General features: G+C 48.9%; 1 long non-coding RNA gene and 5 other non-coding genes across 8 annotated transcripts; 4 read left to right on the top strand and 2 right to left on the bottom strand.

Annotated features, from left to right (window-relative positions):
• The first annotated feature begins 658 nt into the window (after positions 1–658).
• TRNAV-CAC lies at positions 659–731 on the top strand. Its single transcript has one exon. It is a non-coding gene; the product is annotated as a tRNA-Val (tRNA).
• A 4,558-nt stretch (positions 732–5,289) lies between these two features.
• On the bottom strand, positions 5,290–5,363 carry TRNAN-GUU. Its single transcript has one exon. It is a non-coding gene; the product is annotated as a tRNA-Asn (tRNA).
• Positions 5,364–5,910: 547 nt separating this feature from the next.
• On the top strand, positions 5,911–5,982 carry TRNAH-GUG. Its single transcript has one exon. It is a non-coding gene; the product is annotated as a tRNA-His (tRNA).
• Positions 5,983–7,605: 1,623 nt separating this feature from the next.
• Positions 7,606–12,603, top strand: LOC116567171. 3 transcript variants are annotated; one of them, XR_004276137.1, is made up of 4 exons: positions 7,606–8,451; positions 8,602–9,364; positions 9,960–9,963; positions 10,913–12,603. It is a non-coding gene; the product is annotated as an uncharacterized LOC116567171 (long non-coding RNA). The 3 variants fall into 3 exon arrangements; XR_004276136.1 differs by having other exon boundaries at positions 7,606–8,740; positions 9,162–9,364; XR_004276135.1 differs by having other exon boundaries at positions 7,606–9,364.
• On the top strand, positions 7,834–7,905 carry TRNAE-UUC. Its single transcript has one exon. It is a non-coding gene; the product is annotated as a tRNA-Glu (tRNA).
• A 1,161-nt stretch (positions 12,604–13,764) lies between the features above and the next one.
• TRNAG-CCC lies at positions 13,765–13,835 on the bottom strand. The gene has a single exon. It is a non-coding gene; the product is annotated as a tRNA-Gly (tRNA).
• Between the last annotated feature and the right edge of the window lie 5,393 nt (positions 13,836–19,228).

Genomic DNA, 19,228 nt, shown 5'->3' with positions numbered 1-19,228 from the left:
TCCGATGGTCATGGCCACAAGCGTCTTGTCAGTGGCTTTAAGGCAGCTCAGGCAGGAACCCGAGGGACCACCCGAGGATACCAAAGAGATTGCGGTTTGGCGAGAGGACCGCGGAGAAGCGCAGAGAGAGAGGGCCGGGGAGGGCAGAGCGCGCAGGGCAGGCGCGGCGGCGCAGGCGGGAGGCCGGGCAGAGGGCGTCCTCCGGTTCCTGGGAGGATTCCAGGCGCCGAGCAGCGGCCACGAGCCGAGAGCACCGACCGCCCCGCAGCGAAACGGACCACCGACAGCCCCAGAGGGCGGGTGACCCCCGGCCGGGTGGAGGGGGCGCCTGGGGCTGGGACGCACGTGACCCGCCGCCTCCGGGAGCTGGGGAGTCGGCGGGGCGCCTTCGGCACCGGGGCGCGTCGTTCTGGATGTGGAAGCCCTGCGTTTGATGCGGATCCCGAAGCCAGACTGACGGCGGCCCCCGGCTCTTCGCTTCCTCGGGGGAGACGCGGGATCCCAAACCGGCGCCGCAGCGGGGCTGCGGTCCCTTTACCTGGAGGGTAAAGCCCCCCTTCAGGGGCTTTTTGCGCTTAGGAAAGAAGGTGGTGGGCACAACAGTAGGGGCAGGACGGAAGCTGTTCAGGCTCCGGCATGAAATCCTGCAGCGCGTTTCGTTTCCGTAGTGTAGTGGTTATCACGTTCGCCTCACACGCGAAAGGTCCCCGGTTCGAAACCGGGCGGAAACAACACCCTTTTGCCCCCCTAGTCCTCGTGTTGACAACACACAAGGGAGGACGCTTGGAGCCAAGGGGAAGGCAGCGTGCGCAGCCTCATTTTCCTTTCAGAGAAACAAACACGAAGCCAGGGTGCAGCTCCCTTGCTTCCTGACAGCCTACTGCGCACTTGACAACCTCGCCTCGTTCGTCCGCTGCCGGCCTCGCTGGAGAGCGGGGGCCGCAACCAGTCAGGCAGGCCGAGAAGGGCACCGGGGACAAAGCCCAACGCACGTTTCCTCTACCTCCAGAAACCCCCTAACCTGCTCCACTGGCGCCTCAATCCGCTCTACAGGCGGACAGGCACCCGGGCTCGGAGAACCGACCACGTCCTCCCGGAGCCGTACACTTGGTTTTCCCGAGCCCAGCCCGCTGGCGCAACAGGTGGATTTGCCCCCACAGAACCAAAGAACACGAACTGCACCTGGGACTCGTCGAGTCGGCGTTTCAGGCTCCACCCGATGAGCCCACGGGGGAGCCGAGGAGCCCTTCAGGTGCCATCATCAGGACAGCCCTTGAGTTAGTTGGGAGGCCACCAATAGAGGGACTCTCTGCTCCTCACCCGCACCTTACTCATCGGGAAACCGAGGCTCACCAAGAGAGCATGGCCTTGGCTCTGCCACACACAGGAGTAAAGCTAGACTAGAATGGAGCACCGACCAGTTAGCTTGGGGTCAGACCTCAGAGCCCAAAGTGCTGCTGAGGCTGGGAGAGATGAAGAGCAGCAGGGCAAGAGCTGGGAGCTGTGGGCCGCTGGGAATCGCCCCACTTTTGCTCTGCCCATCTGAGAAATCTAACTTTATTTTCAGGGTTTTCATCTGCAAGGGCCAAAGCAGGGATCCTGTGTGGATGCCTGGTGATCTGTGGGATACAATTTGGATTTTTCACGGCTACTGGTCAGGTTCTAGTCGCAGTCAGTAGGACCTTTCAGCACTGTCTCCTTACTTAGGATTTTCCTTTTCCTCCCCTAAATGTGCTGTGCACCAAAGGGCACGTGCAAAGGTGCCTCTGCAGTGAGTCCCTAAGAGCCAGAGGACCAGACTCATGTTCCTTGGAATCACCTGGGTGGGAGAGCAGAGCTGGGATGAGCAGCCAGGGCAGGAGCTCACCTCCATCCCCCTCAGAAACCTAACCTCTCACTTCAAGGGTTTTCATCTACAGAGAACCTGCAATTTGACTGGATCACTCCTTTAAAACAAAGAAACAAACATATTTTGAAACACACAAAACAAGTTGCAGGTGTGGGAACATCCTGTATCCCTCACCTCAGTGCACCAGTTAGCATTTTCCCACATTGACACACCTCTCTCTCTCTCTCTCTCTCTCTCTCTCTCTCTCTACCCCCCCCCAATATATTCAGTCTGGACACCCTTTGAAGACCTCTCAAGATAATTAGTTGGGCCACTGTCGCTCATTTCCTTGGGCAATGTCCCTCAAAACCAGCCTCTGCAGGACCTCTCCTCCAAGGCTAAGGGGAGGGCTTGTCCTCTGGAGGAGGCCCCTCTGGTCCCTTCAGGAACCAGACACCTGTTGCCCTCAGACTGTAGAGAAGCTTCAGGTGGACTGAGTGGAATGGCCTCTCCCAGAAGGTGCAGGCCAGCTTGTGCCCTGCACCTGTAGGAACACGATTAGGGTGTCATGCCCCGCAACCACTTGCCCTCTGGACTCCTTCTGGTGGCTTTGATGGGCAGAGGGTCTAGGGTCAGCGTGAGCCCTAGAACCCCCCACCCCAAGACGGACCCCTCAGGGAGGTGTAGCTCCCCCTTAGCTCCTGCCCTCCTGGTTGTCTGTGCCCTGCAGGGATCTGAAAGGGTCCTGGCCCAACAAATGGGGGAAGAATCCTTTCCTCTGGGGGGAGGATGAGGGGAGCAGGTGGAAAATTCTTCAAAAAGAAGGAGTTTTCAAGAGCTTTCCAGAGTTGTCTGCATTGGTGCTGTCAGGTAGGTGGTGGCCCTGTGATCCTGGTTCTTAGTCTTATTTTGTCCTGGCCTCGAGCTGGTCCTGGCTCCAGTCTGAGTCCAAGCAGACACCGGCAACTTGTGGTTTGTATCCAACTGTGCCTCTCCTCAAAGTGGGGAAGTGCCTGAGCTTCTATTTCCAGGACCCCAAGGGTCAGCGGGGGGTGGGGGTGGGGGTCCCAAGGATGCTATTGATGGGGTTTTCTTCCTTCCTTTTTTCCCCCCTTTTCTCTTCCTCCCTTCCTTCTTTCCTCCCTCCCTCCCTCCCTCCTTCCTCCTTTCTTGCTTCCTTCCTTCGCCTCTATCTTTCCCTCTTTCTTCTTCTCTCTCTTTCTTCCTTTGCATGTTTTGTTTAAGTAATCACTACTCCCAAGGTGTGTCAGCTGAACTCACAATCCTGAGACCAAGAGATGCATGCGCTACTAACTAAGCCAGCCAGGTGCCCATCCCACTCCCTTTCTTGCTGAATCTGTAACTCAGGGACAACAACAAAAACAAACAAGAACAAAAACAAAAACAGTTTAACTATAGATTAGTGGTCTCAGTGCTAGTTACAAGAAAAAAAAATCAAGTGAAATCTTGAGTACTTTTAAAATACTTTTAAGGATTTCAGTAATTTATATATAATGGCATAGAAGATGTTTCTATCATGTGGTATTTCTGAAGAGGACTCCTTGTGTGCATCAGACTGCTTTAATAATTTTGATCTGAAAACTGCTTTATGTTGTCTTCTAGTCTTTCTACTACTGTAGAAAATACTGGTAGATGATATTCCAGTTTATACAAGCCTTGGGTTTATTTTCTCTTCAAAATCCTAGTGACCCTTAGCTGCCTCAATCTCCTATACTGCTTTTACTGGTCCAACAAACACACTTTAATTCCAGTACTACTTAAGAGTTTATACAATATGAAATTGTGTGTTTCAGTAAGATGAATACATCATATTATATATTTTTAAGGAGACTAAGTCTTATAATTCTGAAAATCACAGTGATGTAATTATTCTTACAATTGTGTGTGTGTGTGGGGGTGGTAAACCATTTTAGGTATCATATACAATCCCACCATGCATTTCTCCATTATGTGTCAGGTCAATTTGCAATTTGAAGATCTACTGTGATCTTTAAGTTCTTCCAAGGATATTAAATTGAGTTACTTAATGTATCAGCTTAGCTTAGAGCATCTCTAATTAAGAGATAAATCACAAAAACTCTTAATACGGTGCTGCTGCACATTTTTAGGCATTAGATAGGGGGGTTGATGGAACAGGTTGAGGGCAGTCGACCTTTAGGAGATATCGGTGAGTGTAAAAAACACATGCGATGTCTGCTCCAGCAAGTGAGGGGCTATCAGTGAACAGTAGGGCAACGTTAAAAGATATGAGTGATGAGGGCGGGGGGGGGGGGGGGCAGAAAAAGATGTGAGTGATTGGAGTCCCTGAAAAGAATGGGGGGAAAGAAGCCATTTTTGAGGAACTGAAGAATTTCCCATCATAATAAAAATGATAAACCCACCAACCCAAGGAGCCAAACGAACAAGATGAATGAGCGCAAGACACATGAAGGAAACCATATCCATTCACGTCCTAATTATATTGCTCAAATCCATGGGAAAAGAATAAAAAAATCTGCAAAGCCGCCAGAGGAGAAAGGTGTGATACCTACAGAACACAAAGATGAAGATGATGTGGGCTTTCTGGTGGGAAGCAGTGTGAGAAGGCCCTGGAGCAAACTTCAAAGTCAACGAGGATGTCCCCTCCAAAAAAGGCTTTCAAAAATGAAGGTGACACTGACACAGAAATGTTGACAGACTACATCACCAGCAGACCCACACTACAAGAAAGGTTACCCGTACCACATGGGAATCTGCATTTAGCCAAAGGGACCGAAGGGCAACAGACTGGTAACTGCGTGGGAAAATGGATAAGATTCTTTTCTTATTACTTAAATCTCTTTAAAATCACGAGACAGATGAAACCAAAGTAGTAAGGATGGGTTTGGGGGTTTCTAACACGAAAAGTAAACGGCACGATGGCTACAGCATAAAGATGGACAGGGAAGAAACGTGAAGAGGTAGGGGATCCCTTAGAGGGAAGCCGGGAAATTACAGATGTATGCGGCTATAAAGCTTGAAGCAGTCGCTGAAATAACAAAACAAAGAGTTACAGCTAATAAGCCAAGGAGGGAAAGGAGTGGATCATAGAAAAACCACGGAAACACTACGTCAGAGCAGTTGCTCTTCCAGGACTTTACCCTGTAGAAGTAGTCGTCTAGTACAAGAACGATGACGACAGCAGTATTTTATCCATACTATCCTCGAATCAACTTAAAGAGTATAAGGAAAGGATTCAATAAATACTGGCACAAACACACGCAGGCAGAAACTTCTCTGCCTCGTTAAAAGGCATTCGGAGGGTTGTACTCATTCGAGGACGTCCGGATTCGCAGCGACCTGTTTTCCTCCAGAGCTCTCCTTCTCCAGAGTCCGCGGTGGCCTTCGAATCTTGGCCTCGGTCCTCCTGTTGTGCACAGGCCAAACGACAGGACCCTTTCTGCCTTCTAAAAGTACTGCCGCGTCCCTGGGTGGGCTCGAACCACCAACCTTTCGGTTAACAGCCGAACGCGCTAACCGATTGCGCCACAGAGACCTTCGGGAACCCTCCGCCCACATCCCGGTAGAGAGCGAGCACGCGCTCAACGCTAGGGGGAGCCACCCGCCTCCTGGGGGGGTGCGAGTGGCCCGCCCCCTCCCGGGAGAAGCCGAAGGCCAACTGGTTCCCGGGAGGTTTCTCCCCGTGGATTCCGCGGGCACCCGACCTTCGGCGCCGCTGGCGCTCGGCTTGCTCCACTCAGCTGCGGTCGGTGTGGGGGAAGCTGGAGAGAGGGTGGGGTGCGGCTGCTCAGAAGGGGGCAAACGCCAAGAGGCGGCAAAGAAAAGCGGGGGAGGCGGGGACGGGATGGCGAGACTGCCCAGGACCCGGATTGAGAGACCGGACAATGGTTTTTTGGTGGTGGTTTTGTCCTTATCGCGTAGGAGGTTCAGAGGAAGGGAAGGAAGATCCGAGAGCGGGTAGGAGAGACGCCACAGCACCAGTACCTGCAGTTTGTCCGATGAGAAAACAGTGCAGCTACAGGAATGACTTTGCGTCAAAAGTCCTATTGCGACTGCAAGACCGGCCGCCGGGAGGGTGGCGCGCCGTGATCGTATAGTGGTTAGTACTCTGCGTTGTGGCCGCAGCAACCTCGGTTCGAATCCGAGTCACGGCACTCTTCTCGGCCCCTCGCGACCCGTCCCTTTTACTTTGTCTTTAAACACCCCCACCCTCGGGGCGCCAGCGCCTCGAACCTGGGGGCCCGAGAGCCCTGCTTTCCGCTGGCCACTGGGCGCCAGGAGGTCTTCTTCATTCACCCGAAGGAAAGGAAAACTCCACTCGCCGCTAACCTCGGGACCTTCTCCGCTCTGACTCGGAGCGTAAGGAAACTCAACCAAAATGGCTTTTCTTCAGCGCGCCTCCAAACGGGAACAAGTCCTGGAGTCCCCAGCTGTCCAGCGAGAAGCCTCGTGGGCTGTCCTTGCTGGGAAGTGGCGTCCCCGTGGTCCTCAAAAAACCTTAAGGATCTTCAAAGACCCGAGAAAAGTGCCTGTCAGGTAAGTGACAGCTCTTCCACAGACCTGTTGAGCGCCTCAGACCTTGGCTCCTGCGAATCTCTGTCTCGGGGGAACTGTTTCAGTCCTTGGCTGTAGTCCTTGGCGTCATCGCAGCAACCTCTCCAGTTGCTCGTGGCATACCCTCAAGGGTTTGAAAATGCCTGTCGGCAGCCCCTTCCACGCCCGACGGTATTTATTCATCGCGATACCACTGAGAGTTGTGCTTGTTGCACATCCTTGCCAGGATGGGGTGTTTCCCATCCTTACCAGTAGTGCTATCTCGATGTGATTTTAACATCCATTTCCCTAGCGGCTAAAAATACTGAGCACCCTTTTATGTGCTTTGTTGGCCTCGTGTATCTTCTTTTCCAAAGGATCTGTTCATGTCTTTTACCCATCTCAAAAACTTGAGTTGCCTGATTTTTTTTTTTTTTTAATTATCAGTTTGGAGGCGCTCACAGCACCCTATAGCTACAGGTGTGGGGGTTTGCTTGCTTGCTTGCTTGTTTTTTTGTTTTTTGTTTGTTTGTTTGGTCAGATATGTTTTGTGAACATTTTCTCCCTGTCTGTGGCATGCTGTTTTCACTGTCTTGGTGGCGTCTTTGAATAAGATATGGTTAAAGTTGATGAAGTCTAACTTGCCCTGTCTTTTTTTTTTTTTTTTTTTTTTTTAAGTACATATTTTTTCCTGATTCTTGTTTAGGAAATCTTTGCCTACCACCAAGTCACAAAGTAACCTCCAAAAGGTTTATGCCTTCAACTTTTATGTTTTAGGAGGCACCTCCCATTAATTTTTGTGTGTAGTGTTGGGTAGCAGTAAAGCTGTTTCCGCCCCCGATATTGAACCTATTTCCTTACCCGGTTGAACTGTTTCTGTTGAAAACGAATTCACCAGGTGAGCTGTGGGTCAGTTTCAAGTCTCTCAGCTCGGTCCATTTATCTGTGTGTGTCTCCTGATGCCGCTGGCACATTGCAAGGTCAGTAGGGGCTCAGAGTAAGTCTTCAAGTCGCGTAGGGTGAGCTGCGGGGGCAGCAGGTTGTAGGCGGCATATATCCGGAGTCCAGTTCCCGGCTGCGGAGCCTTCCTTGAAAGCGGTCTCAGTCCGCCGGAATCCACCGGGTGATGTCGAGGACCCCGGGGTGTCACGCCGGGCGCCTCCCTTCCCGCGCTCTCGCGGCACCGCCTGTCCGCACGCTACCGCCTCGCGAAGGCGCGTCACCAGGGCGGCTCTGAGGGGCGACCGGGCCGGGCCGGGGCGACTCGCGCCGGGACGGGTGGGCCAGGTAGGGCCCTGGCGGCCCTCGGGGCGTCTCCTGCGGCCTCTTGTGTTGGAGAGGGCGGGGACGGACCGTCCTTATGAAAGGGCTCCGGGGAGGACGGGTGACCTCCCTGAAGGCTCAAGGCCTTCCACGGCTCAGGGGGATAGGACTTCCGTGGGAAGGCGGTAGAAGAGAGAGCTCCCGCGTGCTCCCTGGTGGTCTAGTGGCTAGGATTCGGCGCTTTCACCGCCGCGGCCCGGGTTCGATTCCCGGTCAGGGAATTGCTTTTTTGACCAGGCATCTTCCCTTCTAGCCCTGCAGCTGCGCGCCGGCGGTGTGCTCCCCCCACCGCACCGACTCTTCCTCTCCCGCGGCCGGGGGGAAACGATGGCTGGCCCCTTGGCAGGGCGCGCCGGGCTTGATTGTGTCCAGGTCCGCCGCCCGCAGAAGTGACCGCAGAGGGCCACTAAGCAGCTGACTCGTGTTTACGTCTACGCGGCGGAGGTTCAAATCCCCGTGGGGCCGCCCCAGAGGCGCCCACCAGGCTGAGCTCTGGATCCCAGGTCTGGAGGCCAGGCCACGTCGCGGGGTTCGTGTGTACCCCGGACGCGAGCCGGTGGGCCCAGTTCCTCAGCTCAGTTCGTGCGGAGAAAGCGTACTACGCGTTCGGACCCGATACCCGCGAGGGCTGAAGGGAGCGGGTCCTCCCCGAAGGCTGTCTCATTCGCAGATTAAGCGGCGTAGGGAGGTGATGTTAGCTGACCCAACAAAAGGCAGCGAGTGAGGGGTGCACTAAACGGAAAACTTACTGCTTCCGTAAGCCGAAGGTAGGGGTAGAAATCCACACCCGGATCCCAAAACGATGATACCCCAGTCAAATCCCCCAGTTTCTCCCAAGGGCTGTTGCATTTAGACCCTGTAGACTTTACCAGGCGCTGGGCCCGTTTTCTTTTTTCCCTTCGACCCTGGCTCTGAAGACCTGTTGAGGTAAATGTGACGTTCCGGTAAGGCTGGAAGAGAGAGCGAGCCAGGGCCGACGGAGGTGCTGTGGACCCAGCAGGCTGCAGAGGCGACAGGTGCGGGGTGGAGACCAGGCCGCGCAGGGGCTGCGGGGTGGTGAGTGTGGGGCCGCTGCCGAAGGCGGATGGCCTCAGGGGCCAACTCGTGGGTTCTCGTGGGGCAGGTGTGCGAGGGGAGAGGGGCGAGTGTCTCTTGAACTCCTTTCGGGAGCGGTTTGGAAGAATGGCGAGGGCTGGGTGGAGGAGAAGGTGGTGACCCTGAGTGTACCAGGGAGGAATGGAAGGCTGTAGGGGTCGGTGGAGGTCCGCTATAGGCAAAGATAACTATTTTCTTGACGGTGGGGTTTTGACTGCATTTTCCGTCCGTTACTTGCTGGGTGCTTTTGTTCTGGCGGTGGTTCCGCCCCCCCCCCCTTGTTTTTCTTTCTTTCTTTCTTTTTTTGCTTCTTTCTGTCTCCTCTCCTCTCCTTGCCCCCAAGACTGTCTTTTCTTCACTCTTGTTCTCGCTGAGACCCTAGGTGTGTGCGCAGTGTGGCACCCTGAGGCTGCTTTCTACAGACCCTTCGGTGGAGGAAGCATGGTTGAGGGGTTGGAGGTGCACAACACCGCCTGGTTCCAGCAGGCCGCACCGGAACCTTCTGTAGTGGTTCACTCCAAGAAATCCAGGAATTATAAATTCATCCCTGCCATCTGGGTAATGATGAAGGCAGAGTTTTCCAAAGTAAGAGAAGAATACCATCTATTTCATTTCTGATTACAAGGTCTTTTTGTGTGTGGGTTTTGGGTTTCTTTTTTTCTTTCTTTTGTGTGGGGTGTGTGTGTGTGTGTGTGTGTGTGTGTGTGTGTGTGTGTTCGTATGTTTGTTTTTCGTTAATTAATCTTGATCGGTACCTTTAAAAAAAAAAGAGCCTAAAGGTAGATGGCAAGCTTGCCACTAACATTTGCAAGTGTTCATGCAAAAAGTAAAACAGAGGCATCAAATCTCCTCCCGCTCCTGGGTGGACCTTGAGGGCTAGGAACACAGAAAAATGGACATTGTCAGTCCCAGGCTCCCTTGAGAAGGCATATAGGAGGTCCTCACTACGTTAAGGTGGGACCCTAAGATCCAAAGCCCTGGCGGGTAAAGGTGATCCCATCTAGTCCTGCCCCTTCTACTCCGAGGGCTCTTTGGACAAGGCGGCCTTGACTCTCCAAACAGAATAAGGAAAAGGAAGGCTTAAGAGGCCCTTGACAATAAACAAACTGAGTAGGCGGGCGGCACAGGCAAGCAGGCCCTGGCTGGCTCACCGGGTAGAGCAGCCACTCTTGATCCTCAGGCTTGTAAGTCCCAGCCCCACGTTGGACGTAGAGAGAACTTGAAGATAAAATCTTTAAAAGAAAGTAAATAAAAAGCCCCTGAAGAAATTGTGGCGGCGGGCTTGACCTCTACTGGATTTAGCCTTGAGTACACATAGCCTGGGTAAGTCTGGGAGACCGTAGGCCATTAACTTGGTGGGTATGTTTCCCAGTCAGTAACAAACCCCAACCAAGAGCCTGCCAGAGGAGAGCATAGTCAAAGGAGAACATACTCATCCAATAACACTTCATCCAGGTACCCTCCAGTAGCATCTCAAGAGAATCAACTTGCATCTAGAATTCAGTTATAAGACAGAAGGACGAAAGCTCAGATATCTGGAATTTTAGAGATGCTTCCATCCGTCCTTGTCTCAGGGCAGACATGAAGATGGAAATTAGGACATAATTCTGAAAGAAACAAAACTGAAAAGACTGCAGCTACTGCACAAGGTGTGGTGAAGCCAGTCTTCAGAGGACCATACACACCTTTTAAATGTAAATCATGACAATTGGGGCTGATTCCTAATGAGCTAAACCTGCATCTCAAAGAGTTACCAAAAAATTTAAAAAAAATAACAAGAACAACAAAAGCATATGGGACCAGAAATTAAATATAAAAGCAAGAATTTGAAAATTAGAAAAGACATGAAAATAAAAAAGAAAATGAGAAGTGAAAATACAAAAGCAAAAAGTCAGTGGTTGGCTCTTTGAAAAGACTGCTCTGATAAAACTGGGAAGAGGGAAGATGGAAGTCACTGCTACTCAATGGGTAGACACGAGATTAACAATAAATGAGTATCATAAACATGCATATGCCAACCCATTAAAAGTTTTAGAGGAAATGTAGGTATATTGCAGTAATGATTTGGGTGGGGTGGGGAGGAGGACTGGTCCTACAAGCATTAATTTTTTTTTTTTAATTGGAATTCAGAAGTCTTCCTGCAAAGAAAGCCCAAGGACCAAAAAAGGTCATTAGAAGAAATGACTCCAAAAGCAAAGAAATTCTACAAGCATCAAAAGATGACAGAATTCCCCAACTTAGGTTTATGAGTTTGGGTGGAAACCAAAAACCCCAAAAAGGCAATGGGAAAAACAGAAATTACAGGCCTCGCTTACTGCTGAGTATACACAGCTACGGAAAAAAAAAAAAAAATACTGAATCAAACAAAATATATATTTAAAATGTGTCATGACAAAATTGGTCTTACACTGGGGAAGCAGTTGATTATCATTAGAAAATAAATGAATTCGTCACACTAACAACTTATATGGGAGGAAAATGGGAATCACCAAAGCCCAGAAAAGGTGTTTGAAAAAATTCGTTATCAGTTTATGATTTTTCAGAACCTCTTAGCCTAACAGGAAGAGAACAGCCCTCGTCTGCTGAAGGGGTAGCTTCTAGACCAAAAAACAGACAGACAAAACCCCTTCGACACACATTATAGTTGATGATAGAATACTGACCTTTTCCCCCCTACCCTTGCCAACCAGGAACTGTCAGGAAGCAGACAAAGAGGCCCGCTGCCATCACTTCTCTACACCACTGTGATGGAGATCTTAGCCAGTGAGGAAAGGCAAGAAGAAGTAGGAGAAGTGCAAATGAAAAAAAGAATACTACAATTATTTATATATATGAAATAAATTACTGGAACTATTAAGAGAATCGAGCTTCTTTGGTATATACACAAATAGAGAAAGCAGGCTATGATGAAGATTCAAAATCCAAAGGTGTTAAAAACATTATAAATGTTCAATGATTATAGCATATAAGAATTCAATCCCATGTACTGTGCGGGGGTGGGGGGAGGAGGGGAGAAGAGGGATGAAATATGATCCCTACCTCCACCATAACCAGAGTAACTTCCATGTGGATTAGGCACCAAAATGTGAAACGAAACCACGAATGATTTTAGTTGGTATTAATGTATCGAGGTAGTCGCATGATCTCAAGGGTAAGCAAGGATTGAAAACACAAGACAAAAAGACCAATTTTTAGTGAAGAGGCTAAGTCACCTGCTTCAAGAATCTCTGTTTATTGCAGCACAGAATCAAGGGTAAAAAGTCAAGGCACAATTGAGGCGAATGTATCTGCAGTCAGCATAATCAAGTGGTATCAAAGATTCTTAATGAGTTATTGCAAAAGGAGAAGAAAAAGACAGACCTATAGGAAAAATCACCAAAGTCGGGGGAGAAAACACAGGAGAAAATTCAAGTGGCTAACCAACATGGACCCGTGCTCCAATTCATTACCAAGAAGGGCCTTCAAAACGGAACCCTGATGAGAGAATATTACAGAGAGGCAAAATAACAACAGCACCACTAATAATTAAGTGGGAGTAGGGGGTGAGGTAGAAGGTTATGACCTGGTAAAGCATGGGAGTGGTTGATTAAAGGGCTAATAATATTTTACTTCTTCATCTGTGTGTAGGCTACACAGGTGTGTTCTGTGCATTTTACCTTATGTATGTTACAATTTTTCAAACCCCCACCCTCAATCTTCCCCACTCCCCCCACCTTCCTCCCACCCCCTCCACAAAACTCTTGAGGTTGAATCAATCACGTTTGTTTTTTAAAATTTTTGAAGATTTTATCTGTGTATTAGAGAGAGCGCGCGCGCGCCTGCCTGTGAGCCTGAGCTGCGGGGAGGGGCAGAAGGAAAGGGAGAAGCGGACTCCCCGCTGAACAGGGAGCCCAGCCCGGGGCTCCATTCCAGGATCCCAGATCAGGACAGGAGCGGAAGGCAGAGGCTTTAACCGACTGAGCCACCCAGGCGCCCCTAAATCAAGTTTGTTGTGTTGGTTGTTGTTTAGTTTAGTTTTTAAAGCGGAAAGGAGGGCAATCTCCCCCAATGTCACTAATCTTCACTTTTAAGCTGCTGTTAGGTAGGCAAATCCTCCAAAGATTTTCGGAGGAAAATTAGTCACCCGTAGCGTCTAACGCAGTCACGCCCCTACTACCCTCTAATTGGAATCCTTTCCAAGGAGCGCCCAAGAGCTAGAGAACAAACCTGGGTCCACGGTTCCCGGAGTCTTTAGTTCCTCTTTCTTTCACAAGTATACTCTTCTTCTTCGGGCCCACACCTGTTGAGGCGCATCGCCGGGCACGCGGCGTCCTTCCCCGGAACCGCGATGGGCCGGCGGGAGGAGCGCGGACCGCGGCGACCGGCCGCGCGAGCGAGGGGCCTCCGGCCGCAGCCCCCCTGGCGTCCACCAGCCTGCGCCTTCCTCGGGCCGCCGACGCCGCCCCGGCCACTGGGTGTCTGCCGGGCCCCGGGGCGGCTCCCCTCCGGCGACCTTCCCGTGGCTGCCCTCGCTCCGGGGTGAGACGTGGGTGGCCCCGCGGCCGACCCCAGGTCCAGCACGGGCCTCAGTGACCTGGTGGCCCTTTGGGTTCCGTGGGTCCTGCAGGGGAAAGCCTGAAAGTAACTGTGGTCTTAAGTCCAAGCAGTCTAAACTGCAGACCCCGAGCAGACACTTGGGGGGGTGGACAGGTGAGAACTCGCGAGCGAGGTGGTTGCCGCGCTGCACGCCAAAGGCTACTCCACTCAGGCCCAGCCCCAGGGTAGATCGGCTCCTTCTTGCTTTCTGCTTGGAAATGGCCCGCGGATTCGGGGTCTCGTTTTCCTGCTCCTGGCGGCCAGAATCAGGAAACCACAGGACCTGGCCTGTGCCACCGGGAAAGCGAGGAGGAGGGGCCTCGTGAGCGTCTGAGGTCTGCAGGGGAAGGGAGAGGAGCGGGGAAAGGCACACGAGGGTCGCGGATGGGAAAAAAGGGAACGAGGCAGGATGCATTGGCCGGGAATCGAACCCGGGTCTCCCGCGTGGGAGGCGAGAATTCTACCACTGAACCACCAATGCTTCACACAGGCCTTGGCGCATGGTGGGTCTCTAGAAAGAAGTTCCAGAGTGACCGTGGGAAGGAGCACCGGGGAGCGGAAACGCTCCAGAAGACGTTTACACGGTCGTCTTTGGAGGATTGACCTAGCAAACCCACAGGCACTCGAAGCAAAGTCTTCGGAAGGAGGTTTCCATCAGGCAACAGCGTCAAGTGGGGACATTCGAACAAGATAGCAAAATAAACTGTTCCGTCCGCTCACACCACAACTCTGAGAAAGTTGTGGTGTGAGCAACTGTACAACAGACTCCGGCAGGAAAACGTGGGAAATTCATCCAGACCCCTTGATCAACCCTCAACCTCGAACTGTCGCTATACAGAGTCTGAGAACGTATCTAACTTGCCAGTTCAGAGCAAGTAAAATTCTAACCGGGGAAAGTAAGAAGCAGCAGATGCTGGTTGGAATTGGTAGAGGAATTAGAAGATCTAAGGAAGAAACACATTTCGGTTAATGCAGTTAGGTCTTTGTTACTGGGTTTTTGTTTTGGGAGGGTTTGTGGGTACAATAATTATGTCGTTCTGTGATCATTATAACAATAGTATTTATCTGCCTCTTACGGTGTTCGAAGTATTTCAGTGGGTATGTGATATACCATAATTATGACAAGATTACTAGTAAGCCTGTGACTGATGATTAACTGTTTTGGAGAATCTAATTTCCTTAAATTGAACTCCTGGCTGCAGTGAGTTGTAGCATTTGTTGACTCTGAGATGCCTCTGAAGCACAGGGCTTGGTGTATTGGCCATATAAGGAGCAGGCTATTTTTTAGAAAAACATGGATGGCTGAAATGTCCTTTGATGACACTGAAATAGAGAATTTCTTTCCCCAATTTTCTCTGGGGAAATTCCCTGGGGAAATTAAGAAGGAGGCCCGGGGGGCGGGGGGGGGGGGGGGGGTGTGTGCGGGGTGCGGGAGGACACGGGACCTGGAGAGCTCCCCCACATGTTAGGGCTAGGAATCTGTATGACTTTTTAAGGACAGGAGCCACAGAGGTGCAAAGAAGTCTCTCTCCCTAGAATGCAAGCATTAAAGAGTGAAAATATAAATATCAGAATATCAGTCAGAGGCAAAGGACAAAAAAAAAAAAAAAAAGAAACAGTTTATATTGGCTAGAAGAGTAACATTCTAGCATCTGTCTAGGATCTAATCCAATTTTTTGTCATGGTATGGCCTCCTTGAGTGGCCAAAGGAGGTGTGGCTAAATGGAAGATCTTCAAATGAAATTTTCAGGTATTCATCCTTTTGTAAGTCTCTCTCAAATACAGGAAAAAAGCAGGACCATTGATCGTTGGCCTCTTTCCAGGACACAAAATAGAGGTAGGATGAGAGAAGCTGTTATCACCCAGATCTTCTGGATTAACTCAGGTATATCCACAAAAGTCTACCTTCCCTAAATGTTACTGGGTCCTGAATGTCTATTGAGGGGAAAAACATGTTGGTATTAAATTTGGGAGGAAAGGGAGCTTGGAGGCCCTAAGAAATGGGGCAGCAAAAGAATGCATCTGAAGTGAGAAGATGATTTTTATTTGAATACCTCAACCTTATAGTGTTGCATAATTTAAGTTTCTTATGCAGACTTTGCTCTGGGTGTCTTTTCTGTTTGATCTATGTGTCTACCAAAGAGATCTATACACATTTATTTTAAGAATTCTTTTCAGAGTCCTTTGAAGACAGTAAGACCTAGGGTGCAACCTAAGATGAAGCTTTGGTGGTTCAGTGGTAGAATTCTTGTTCCACAAGAACAATGTGGGAGATCCAGGTTCAACTCCTAGCTAATGCATACGCCTTCCACTTTTAAGTTTTTCTTTTTGCACAGAGAAAACGGGTTGATTCTGGGTTCTGGTTTCCAGAAGTGGCAGTGGCAGTGCAGGGAGAAAAATAGCAACAATACCTCTTTAGTTAATTCCAGAACAGAAGACCTTAAGGAGCTACCCTAAATAGGGATTTTGTAGGGCTCTGAGCCTTGAATTGATCCCACATGTTTGTTGACCTGCAGTGCAGTCATCACCTGGCAAGAGTATGTCTTTGAAGACTCAGATGTACCTGGTGGTTCTCTGCGATTTGAAATTGTACTTAAAACAATTGGCTCAGTGGGTTAAAGCCTCTGCCTCTGCCTTTGGCTCAGGTCATGATCTCAGTGTCCTAGGATCGAGCCCCGCATCAGGCTCCCTGCTAAGGGGGGAGCTTGCTTCCCGCCCCGCCCCCTCCGCCTCTCTGCCTACTTGTGATGGCTCTCTCTCAATCTCTCTCTCTCTTTCTGTCAAATAAATGAATAATGATAAAAAAAAAAAACACCCCACTGTTACCCTTGTTCTTTATCCTATCCTATCCTTTGGCCACATAGCACATGTAGTGGAATCAAAAAGTGAAGTTCCTGAAGGATAGAAGTGGCTATAGGAGAGGCATTAGGGGCTCAAGGAAGGGAAACACTTGAATGCAGAGAATTGGGTTGTGGGGCTTCTGACCTTCTAAGGAGTTAGGTCCTAGTTTGCTGGTCTTGGTAAAATTAAGGACAAGAATGAACTCCATGTGGAGAGACACACTCAGAAGAAAATAATTTTTATTGTGACTTTTTGTTTTACTTCACCAAATCTGATCAAAGGAACTTCAGGTTTGTATCAATTGATACACTAATTTTAGAACTGTTTTAGGATTACAAAAAAATTTAACAGATAGCAGGGTTCTCTTATTCAGTTCTCCCAGTTCTATTATTAATATATTGCATTTATATGATACCTATGTTACAAATAATGAACCAATATTGACACATTATTATTAACTAAAGCTCTTCATTTTTTAAAGACAAATCAATTTTGACAAATTGATAATGTCATGTGTCTATGACATACAGAATACTTTTGATACCCTAAATATTCTTTATACTGCACATCATCATCCTTCTCCTCTCCAGGTCCTGGCAACCACTGATCATTTTTAATCTCTATAGTTTTGCCTTTTCCCAGAATGTCATATGTGGTCTTTTCAGACAGGCTTCTTTCACTTAGCAATATGAACTTAAGGCTCTTTCTTTTTTTAAAGATTTTATTTATTTGACAGACAGAGATCACAAGTAGGCAGAGAGGCAGGCAGAGAGAGAGAGGAGGAAGCAGGCTCCCTGCTGAGCAGAGAGCCCGATGCTGGGCTCCATTCTTGGACCCTGGGATCATGACCTGAGCCGAAAGCAGAGGCTTTAACCCACTGAGCCACCCACGCGCCCAAAGTCTTCTTTTTTAAAGATTATTTTAAAAAATTTATTTGACAGAGAAATCACAAGTAGGCAGAGAGGCAGGCAGAGAAGCAGGGAGAGAGAGAGGGTAGGGAAGCAGGCTCTGAGCAGAGAGCCCAATGATGCCCGGCTCCATCCTAGGACGCTGAGATCATGACCTGAGCCCAAGGTAGAGAGGCCTAACCCACTGAGCCCATTAGTAATAGTAGCCCATTTCTTTTTATTTCTTAATACTACTCCATTCCATAGTTCAATCCATTCACGTACTGAAGGGTATCTTAGTTGCTTCCCGTTTCTGTGACCATTCATGTGTGAGTTTCTGTGTGGAAATAAATTTTCAAAAATTTCGATAAAGACCTAGGATACTGATGCAGTACATATGTAAGCTTAGGTTTAGCTTTGCAAGACACTGTCAAACAATCTCTCCAAGTGACTGTATCGTTTTGCATTCCCCAAAGCAATGAATGATGGTTCCCACTACTCTAGATCTTCACTGCATTTGGTAATGTAACTTCTTAGATTTAACCATCCTAATATGTGTGTACTGGTATACTAATGTTGTTTTAATTTGCAATTCCCTAATGACAAATAATGTTGAAAATTTTCTCATATCCTGAGTTGTCACATATATATCCTTGACTGTTCAGATATTTGCCCTTTATTGAATTGCGTTTTGAAATTGTTATTGTTGAGTTATACAGTTATTAGTGTATTTTGAATACAAGTCCTTAATTTTACCAAGACCAGCAAACTAGGACCTAACTCCTTAGAAGGTCAGAAGCCCCACAACCCAATTCTCTGCATTCAAGTGTCTCCCTTCCTTGAGTCCCTAATGCCTCTCCTATAGCCACTTCTATCCTTCAGGAACTTCACTTTTTGATTCCACTACATGTGCTATGTGGCCAAAGGATAGGATAGGATAAAGAACAAGGGTAACAGTGGGGTGTTTTTTTTTTTTTATCATTATTCATTTATTTGACAGAAAGAGAGAGAGAGATTGAGAGAGAGCCATCACAAGTAGGCAGAGAGGCGGAGGGGGCGGGGCGGGAAGCAAGCTCCCCCCTTAGCAGGGAGCCTGATGCGGGGCTCGATCCTAGGACACTGAGATCATGACCTGAGCCAAAGGCAGAGGCAGAGGCTTTAACCCACTGAGCCAATTGTTTTAAGTACAATTTCAAATCGCAGAGAACCACCAGGTACATCTGAGTCTTCAAAGACATACTCTTGCCAGGTGATGACTGCACTGCAGGTCAACAAACATGTGGGATCAATTCAAGGCTCAGAGCCCTACAAAATCCCTATTTAGGGTAGCTCCTTAAGGTCTTCTGTTCTGGAATTAACTAAAGAGGTATTGTTGCTATTTTTCTCCCTGCACTGCCACTGCCACTTCTGGAAACCAGAACCCAGAATCAACCCGTTTTCTCTGTGCAAAAAGAAAAACTTAAAAGTGGAAGGCGTATGCATTAGCTAGGAGTTGAACCTGGATCTCCCACATTGTTCTTGTGGAACAAGAATTCTACCACTGAACCACCAAAGCTTCATCTTAGGTTGCACCCTAGGTCTTACTGTCTTCAAAGGACTCTGAAAAGAATTCTTAAAATAAATGTGTATAGATCTCTTTGGTAGACACATAGATCAAACAGAAAAGACACCCAGAGCAAAGTCTGCATAAGAAACTTAAATTATGCAACACTATAAGGTTGAGGTATTCAAATAAAAATCATCTTCTCACTTCAGATGCATTCTTTTGCTGCCCCATTTCTTAGGGCCTCCAAGCTCCCTTTCCTCCCAAATTTAATACCAACATGTTTTTCCCCTCAATAGACATTCAGGACCCAGTAACATTTAGGGAAGGTAGACTTTTGTGGATATACCTGAGTTAATCCAGAAGATCTGGGTGATAACAGCTTCTCTCATCCTACCTCTATTTTGTGTCCTGGAAAGAGGCCAACGATCAATGGTCCTGCTTTTTTCCTGTATTTGAGAGAGACTTACAAAAGGATGAATACCTGAAAATTTCATTTGAAGATCTTCCATTTAGCCACACCTCCTTTGGCCACTCAAGGAGGCCATACCATGACAAAAAATTGGATTAGATCCTAGACAGATGCTAGAATGTTACTCTTCT

This window comes from Mustela erminea, chromosome 10, assembly GCF_009829155.1.
Source record: "Mustela erminea isolate mMusErm1 chromosome 10, mMusErm1.Pri, whole genome shotgun sequence".
In the NCBI taxonomy this organism is placed as follows: domain Eukaryota; kingdom Metazoa; phylum Chordata; class Mammalia; order Carnivora; family Mustelidae; genus Mustela; species Mustela erminea.
Note: the sequence above shows the minus strand (reverse complement) of the source record. Positions and strands in the feature narration are given on the sequence as shown.